Consider the following 8,928-nt stretch of genomic DNA (forward strand, 5'->3'; position numbering starts at 1 on the left):
CAGTATGTAAAAATGAAAAGTTATAGCATAGTTGTATGTTTTAAGGTTTTTTTTTTCAAAATATTTAACTCAACAACTAAATAAAAAATGTGCAGTAAAATTTAATTAAAAATAAAAAAGAAAAATATCATATTTAAGTGTTTTCCTTGTAGAGAGTGTGTTAACTTGTTTTCACTATTTTCACGTTAACTTAATTTCACAAAACATGTCATTTAACAGGGTTTGAAACTTTTGCATATGACTGTAGATGTGAATTCTGTGAAGTAGACAAACAAATCAGTTATTTAAAAAACTGAATGAAAAAAGTTTTTTATTGTCTTCAGTGTGAATCTTAAGAAATATCTGTCAGAATTTTCTAATAATGTTTATCATGATTACCTGAATAAACTACATTCTACTTGGACATGCTTAAATACATGATATATCCATGTTCCTCTTCACCCTTCATTCATTTGTGCCCTGCTCTCCCCCCACAATCTTGGCAATGATGTGAATCCCTGTCAAAAAAGAAAAGAAAAAAACATTATCAAATCTTCATATCAACTTCATACCAAGGAGGACACACTGATGAGTTAGAAAGTGTTAGAAAACAACTGTTTTGCATTAACAAAACATTTGCAGTTTTTTTTCTATTTAACTAAAGGTAAAAGGTAATAAAAGAAAGCAATGTGTCTCCAAACCTGAGGTGTGCAGTTAATATCAACCATACTGAAGAAAGGATGAGCTTGTCAGCCACCTTGGACTACACATCCAATGGCATGGAGCTGTCTGGATGAGATATAATGATAACTAAACCAACTGAATATGTGACAGTAGTCAAATGACAGTTAGGTTGCTTTTAATGAATTTTAGTGTAAGCATTGCTATGCTAGTTGTTTCACTGCAACGATATGAGAATGGCAAACTGTAGATGTATTTAAGTTACAGTAAACACTCGTATGCATGAGTTTGAACACCTCAGTCAAATTACGCTGACTTTCTAAGTGAACACATTCTCTACAGGGAACAAACTTAAATATGATTTTTTTTTGTTTTTTAAATATTAGTGTACAATTTTGTACATATTTGTAGAGTTTAAAATATTGAGGGGAAAAAACATAAAATGTTGCATTACTTTTGCACAGATCACATCTTATGCTTTAACATTTCATTTAAAATCATAAATGTTAAATTTAGCAAGTAAACAGTCATTATTTTCCTTTAGAAAATCAACAAAACATGTCACTTGATGGGTGCCTAAACTTTTGCACATGACCGTACTTCACATTGCAGAAACGGCATATTGTTGCTGTGAAACATATGTAAAGTTTAACATTAATGTCTTTCATTAAAAGATTTCTTAAGTCATTTTTAACCATTTGTATCAATCCTTTAATCATCTCATTAAACATAGTGAAAATCATGAAATTAACGAATGTTAATACAATTTTTTAAAGCAAAGTTTGCTCAAGCGCAAAAATTTCAAAAGTACAGCACCTCAGCAACCCTATGACCAGATGATGCTAGTGGAGAGCATGGTAAACATTCCTTCACAGTTGTGGAGATGCAGCTGTGTGAAGGCTTCACAGCTGCAGAAGCCAAAAATTAGTAAAATTAGTAAAGCCTGTTTAGACAACCAGGAACAAGTTTCAAGAAAGAATTATGCCAAATTATAAATATTTACTAATATTCCTGTGGCCAATGTCATAACAAGACCTTATCTCAAAATGATACGTTTACAGGAGAAGCAAAAAAGATTCTTAAAGGGGAAATCCACTGATTTTCTTTGACATCTCTGCATTACTTCAGTAGCTAAGATGTAAACAGTCTTTGAGAGGGCTTGATGTGAAATAGTTTGTTGTAGAGTAAATTACTGACTTTGATTTCATTAAAGTAGTGGTGATAGGAACCAAAGGTCCTGATGCCTACAACACATCTACAGTGGTAAAATAGTGGCCCTGTGTGTAGCTCTCCACATGAATCCATTTTAAAAAGTTCTATTTTAGGCCAAAACCTTATTAAATCTATAATATACTAATCATAAAAAATGCCCATATGGAAAAATGCACATTTAAGTAATGATTTCTAAAATGGGATTTTGGGGTAAAACACACAGAGACTGATGAAGGAATGTGTTTTAAGTTAGAGGTGCTGACGTTTTAAGCATCCCTAGCATATCCACATATCAGAAGCAGCATATCCACAATATCCCTGCACTCCTTGGTATTTTGAGAGATTTATTGACAGAACTGACAGAAAAGCGTAAAGAGATGACATGTCAAACGTTCATAACGTCCTAACATGAAAGGTGGGAATAGATAAAAATATTGATAATATTTACTGTTGCGATGTTTGAATACTCATGTGCTGATGTTTGAATCAATCAATCTGTCATCTGACACCTGAACCTGGATGAGAGAATCACGAGACTCAATTTATAGCTTACACCAATTATTCACTCTAATGAAGTCATTACACTGAGAGTCAGGTACAGACCGAAAGCCATAAAGCAAGGTTTTTACACAGCAATGTCTAATGTTGAAATCTGATTTTCGTTAATGTTGCTCTTGTATTCACCGTGGTCTGTTAGTGTTAAGGTAGCAGGACTAGCATGGTGCTATAAGTGATTTTGATGTCAGCTTTTCGGTTTAAATCAATATGTTTGAAGCTTGTAAGAGACATGCAAGTGACAATCTTACTTAATATGTAAGTTTAAGTAACTCTTTCTTTAAAAACTTTAACTTCAAGTATGTCTTTTGTTATTGTAGCATTAACCAGTTGGCCTGCTCAGCCTACTGTAGTGAGGGCAGAATATATCCAGTTACAGAGAATATAAAGCACAAACCAGTAAAACAGAGTCTGTCGGCAGCAATTAATGAAGTTCAGCTCGTAGTTTAACAACTAAGTTTTTTCAAGGAGTCATTATGAAGCCACGTTATGCATCTGCTGAAGCTCTGCACTCTTTACACACTCTTAACATTTCTGTTCCTGCTATATTTTCATATCACTCAGCTGTAGTGAGAGCCACAAACTGCACATTGTCCCAGAGCGCATCTGAAACATTTAGGCAAAAAGTAGAATAAAGTAGAATGAAGTAGAATAAAGTAGAATGAAGTAGAATAAAGTAGGCACACATTCTTTAACTTTACAAAAAATGGTGATAAATACTTCCATTCCAACTCTCACTCTAAAACTCCAGAGGGTGCCTTCGAGTGAGTGCTCAATGAACAGGAGTGAACAGAGCTAAATGGCTAAAAACAAAATATTTTAATAGTTTTTAACTATTTATTCAGATCCTTTTTAATTTTGGAAAGTAAAAAGATGCATTCCTTTAAAAATGAAGAAGACGACATGGTGTCTGATTTTCCACAGCAAACATGATTTGGGCTGTAGCACCTAGCATTACTGCTACTGAGTGCTAACAGTTAGCATTACTGCTACTGAGTGCTAACAGTTAGCATTACTGCTACTGAGTCCTGATTGACTGGCGAACAGAGCAGCTCATCCGCTGAGAAAAACAGTTTGTGATCACTGATAGTGCTGTGATCAAGTTCTATATGTAGAATTCAGAAGTGCTAAAATATTTTATGCTGTTCTAAAAAATGTTTAAGACTCTGCACAAAAGCTCATGAATGCATTCATTTTAGACTTGCTCAGGAGCACCTGCTAGTGTCTGACAAAGCAGAAGATACTAATGAGCAATTCTCCTCATTACAAAGGAAGAACACTGATTACTAAAGCTGAAGGCATTTTTAGATTAACATACAAAGCTCTCTCCCAGTATGTGAATGCATCTATAAGCAAATCAATAGATGCTTTTTAGTTTCTTTATGGAAAGATAAGGTTCTGTTGTTATGAATGCGGTAGTGTTGGTCTTAATATTCTCGTTTTCACCTCCTTAAATCATACATTTAACATCACGTGGTTCATATATTTCCTTGGGTTTCACAAAATCTGTGAAGGGAGAGAAAAATAATATTTTTTGACCAACCTTATACGTTCTGAAAAGTTTCAGTTTCTCAAAAGTAAAATTAGCAACAAGCAATCTATTTTTGAACAAGAAATGAAACAATATCTACAGAGTATTTTTGCATCCAGCAAAGCAAAAACATTAAAGATTCGTTGAAAGATTTCCATTAAAGATTGTTTTTAAAGTTTTTACTTATGAATTATTTCAGCCCCAAGAACGTTTTTGTTTGTTTGTGTGCGTGTTTGTGTTTTCATTGTATAACCATATGAGCATTTCATTCTATGCATGAGCAAAAATTTTTTTTTCAATTCTTCTTACTACACATTCTTTGGATATGTGACGTAAATGCTGATGTCATGCAAGATGATGTGTTTCTTTCTTTTTTTGATTATCTACATCCAACAGAATGTGTCATAATGTGCTATAATTTGACGAGAGAGCAATATACACATAAACCTGAGACATGAAACCTTGAATGTTCACCTTTCACTTTGCTCTTTCTTTCTGGATGAGCTTTATGCAAATGAGCTGCAGCAACCAATCAGATTGTTGATATAATCGATTGTGCTCTCTGTAGACAGACTCAAGAGGAGAGCCGCATTTATACCAAGTCATCGAACGTTCACTTCTAGGACACAGATTCATTTTTTCTGTCTTTCATATCATTGTTTGTGCAGCTGTCTGTAGCAGCAGGCGGCAAAAGTAATCAAAGTGAAAGAAGACTTTGTGTGCGCCTCTGCATCAGTTTCACTTTGAATACTTTTGCCAACTGCATTAACATGCACAATAGCAGTAAGTTATGCTGGCCTGGCTACCCTAACATATTTCACTAGATTTACTTTGTAAGAAATCTGGCCTACTTCACTCAAAAGTCAGTTGAAAAATAACTTAGAACACGATAAATGATCATTCATATCAGATAATTCATATCAGATAATTCATATCAAGCAGCTCTGCTGAAGGCATACTGAGCACAGTGGCACTTCCAGCGATGTAGGTCTATATTCTTGTTGACTGTTTTAAGTTATTAGATATTAGATATTGGGACATTACGTTTTCATAGCACCCCAAGTGATGTGGTGATTTTTTTATAAGGTGTGGCCACAAATTAATATTGTATCAGTTTTTCAGAGGAAAAAGCAGAAACCTTGCACAAATGAACAAATGCTCTTTTCTTTCAAACAGGCAGTTCAACAGGCAGCAAGAAACTTAGCTTAGCACTACAACCATAACACGGGAGGGCACAACATCTGAGGAGGGTAGACTCTTCCAAAACACTGTAATCTAACCTCCTCGGTTACAGTTACACTAACTACAAACTAAACCACCCAGTGACAACAATAGCACCAAACTGACCATTTTAACCAGGAGTACGGTGCGTAGAGAGTCACTTTGCATGGCCACACCCCCTAAGCGCCTCTCAGCCATGCTGTGTCTGTGGTGGACACCACAATATATTGAGGCCAAGTTAACTCAGTCAAACAGAGTAGAGTCAGCATATGCAGACTTTGTGAGCAAATGTCGACTTTTTTGCCTCCTTTTTGATAACATGTCTCCACCTGTCTCATTGAAATGGTTGTGATTGCATTTGTGTATTTAAAAAAATCACATTCCCTGTATGCCTGGCAGGAATGGGCCAAGGTACAATTTTAAAAGTAATCAGCTACTTTGAGCTCAGCTGCCATGGAGTCACTTCTCTTTAAGAACAGACCCTCTATCACTCTCAGTTTGATTCAGTTGTTCATTAGCAGGGTAATATACACATGGTATCAGCTGGTATCAGATGTTGATATCATTGAATTTTAAAGCATACGAATGCATGAGCACTGTATCAGACCCATACCAGTATCAGTACTGATGCATCTCCATATGTAACTTAATTAAAACATGGTTTTAACATGGTTTGAAAATCTCATCCTAAATAACAGAATGTAGGCTTCTGGTTCCTTACAATACAAAATAACCATTGCAGATATTACCTGTAGCTGTGTGTGAGTTTGCGCAGTTCTCACAAATTCATGCAGGCTGTTGCAGGGAACTCTCTCTTTCTCCTGTAAAGCAGCTGTGAAAACATTCAGATTGACACACTGTGACTCATATTTGACACATTACACTCCCACTTCTCCTCCGGAGACTGACCTCACACAAACAGCACACATGAGCCACTATTTTACATTACACAATATTATGTCTTCCCACTCAGGATGACCCATCCTCCGCAGCAGACGAGCATGCCTGTCCAATCTCCCCTTCGTAAGGAGAGGGGAATTCTGAACTCAGCCTAAAATAATATTTAGATTCTGTGTGAGTGAGTTTTCACACACACTAATAGCACAGTCATAATTTGACTTTCACAGTTATCTGATTTTTCAAGAATTAATGTAAACGGCTTGCTGCAAATCTATATATTGAATTTAAACTGTAAAGCATCTTGATTTTAGCCCTATAATCAGGCTATTCAGGTTGTGTGTATGGTTAATCTGGTGTCTTAAAGGCAGGACCTGATCCAGAAGCAGTACACAAGCTCCAACAAGTCATTTTAATTCTCATTTATTTGGGTTTTTTTTTATAATTGACTAACAAATAAATATTTCCCAGTAAAATACTGTAAATTGTCTTAGTGTTTTTATTGGCAGGTTGCAAAGCAACTGTAGCAGTGAACATGAAATGTAAAAGTAAAATTCTGCAGTTTTTTCTAAACTTCTGCATAGTTATAGTCAAGGCCAGAAATATTGACAGTTTTTCTTCCAAATAACCCACAAATTGCTATAAAATAACTTAATGCAGTTCAAAAGCAGCTGAAGTTGTCAAAAGTAGCTTTCTGCAATCTTGTAGCAATATTAAAGTACTTTCTTTGTCCACTCAGAATGTAATACATCCATTCAAATAAAACAAATTACTGCCACCTAAATATTTGGTAACACTTCCTTTTGAAAGAATAACAGAAATCAAGAGGTTCCTATAGCCACTTTTGGAATTTCTGTCCACTCTTCTTTTGTAATCTGCTGCAGGTCTCTCAGATTTCCCAGATTGCATTTATATGGGATTGAGGTCTGGACTTCAGAACAATCCAGTGCTTTGTCTTAACCCATTTTTGGGTGCTTTTTGATGTATGCTTTGGACCGTTGTCCTGATGAAAGACCCATAACCTACAACTGAGACCCACCTTACTGACACTGTGCCTTATGTTGCACTCTAAAATTCTTTGATAGTGTTTATATTTCATAATGCTATCAAGGCACGCAGTGACAGAAGGTGCAAAGCAACACCAGAACATGTGTGAACTTCCTCCGTGTTTGACCAGTTATTTTCTTTAAAGGCCTCATTTCATTTTCTGTATACAGAACAATGATGTGATTTTCCAAAAAAGATCTATTTTGGTCACGTCTGTCACCCACAAGGATTATGGCTTCACAAAGTAAGTTTTTTCAGTTTTTTTGTTGCACATGTGAATAACACCTGGATGAATTGGTGCATAATCTGGAAAAAACGCCGGAGTTCAAGTATTTCTGGCCACTCATTCAGGGTGGTCTGATTTGAAATGTGTTGTAGAAATCTTCTGGAGTGGTGATGGTGGTGAGAAGAACCAGACATCCGAAGTGTTTAATGTCTCTAAAAGTTAGCTGATGCCTGAGATATTTTATTATAGTTTGAGAGAAGATCCTGGACTAAAATATACTTACTGTAATAATACCTAGGGCATATATTAAGATATATAGTCTGGAAAACATTTTTTGAAAGACTTAACATTAGATATAAAAACCTAAAAGACACATATAGATTATCCTGTGGTTTTGGATAGTAAATAATATTATAGTAAATATATTTATATATTTGTGTTGTAGACAGCACAAGCCCTGGTTCATATCACCAGCAGTGTAAGAAATACAAGTCAGTAAGTTTCTCTACAATGAATCATGGGGAAAATGTAGAAGCTGGAGGCTGCCATGAGAGAGAGAGGGAATGGCTGCTTGGAGAGAGCACATGGATATGTGGATCCAGAAGCTTCTGGAGAACGAGAACACCATGGAAATGATGAGAGAAGAGAAAGAAAAAATGTACAGAAAGGTGTGCCAGCTGGAGAAGAACGAGAATTTGGAAGTGAAAACTGAACTGAAAAGGACAAAAGGAGAGCAGGACAAAAGTGGAGAAACTTAAAGAAAGCCTTTCAAAGGAAGCAAGAAGCTGAATGGTTCCCCAGACTGAACGGTAAACAGGAGCTCCACATGGAAAAGCTGGAATAAGCCTGAGCCCAGGTGAAAAAGAAAAAAAAAACACAGATCCAGGCTGGAGAGAGAAATAAAAGAAGAGATGGAGGCTTTGGTTTCAGGCTGAAATGGACAGCATGGTCTTGGAGTTTGAGTTTGAGAGAGAGAAAGAGAATGTGGCCAAAGAGAAGCAGATGAGGGATACCATAGTAACCGTTGTCCAGCCAATATCCACTCAATATCCACTCAGATGTTCCTCAAGTTTTTTTTAAATGATACATTTCATGCATTCAAATGTTCTTTTCTCTGTTTGCTCATGATATGAAGAAGAAAGCTGATGTCTAGTACTGGTGATGGACGGACTAATTGGCTATGTATGGGTATTCACCGATTTTTAACCCAAAGATGCAATCTCCGATCAGCTGATATTTCTCTCCCTTAGCTGATTCTGAGAGCTGACCAGTGGCATAAAACATATAAGCCATGTTTCGCTTCAGGCACCAAAATGTAACTGCTGCACCATTAAGGTGGCATAGGAAAATTCAAACAAGACGCAGCCAAATAAGAAGCCATCTCATCATAACTATTTCACTAATGAATATCTTTCCTGATATAATATAGTTGGCCCCTATTTTGTTGTAATTAACACAGTTTGTTCTTAAAGTTGTCAGAGCATGTTGGCATCTGAGCACTAATTACAGCTTATCTTACACTGCATTAGCTTCATTACCGACAGCTTTGGCATGGGATCAAAATAAAAAACAAGAAGCT

At 36.0% G+C, this 8,928-nt stretch overlaps 1 long non-coding RNA gene across 1 annotated transcript; it reads right to left on the reverse strand.

The window, feature by feature from the left end:
- Positions 1 to 388: 388 nt before the first annotated feature.
- LOC108430633 lies at positions 389 to 6,008 on the reverse strand. Its single transcript, XR_001858089.2, has 3 exons — positions 5,929 to 6,008; positions 681 to 768; positions 389 to 497 (listed from the first exon to the last, which is right to left on the reverse strand). It is a non-coding gene; the product is annotated as an uncharacterized LOC108430633 (long non-coding RNA).
- Between the last annotated feature and the right edge of the window lie 2,920 nt (positions 6,009 to 8,928).

This window comes from Pygocentrus nattereri, chromosome 10 (genome assembly GCF_015220715.1).
Source record: "Pygocentrus nattereri isolate fPygNat1 chromosome 10, fPygNat1.pri, whole genome shotgun sequence".
In the NCBI taxonomy this organism is placed as follows: domain Eukaryota; kingdom Metazoa; phylum Chordata; class Actinopteri; order Characiformes; family Serrasalmidae; genus Pygocentrus; species Pygocentrus nattereri.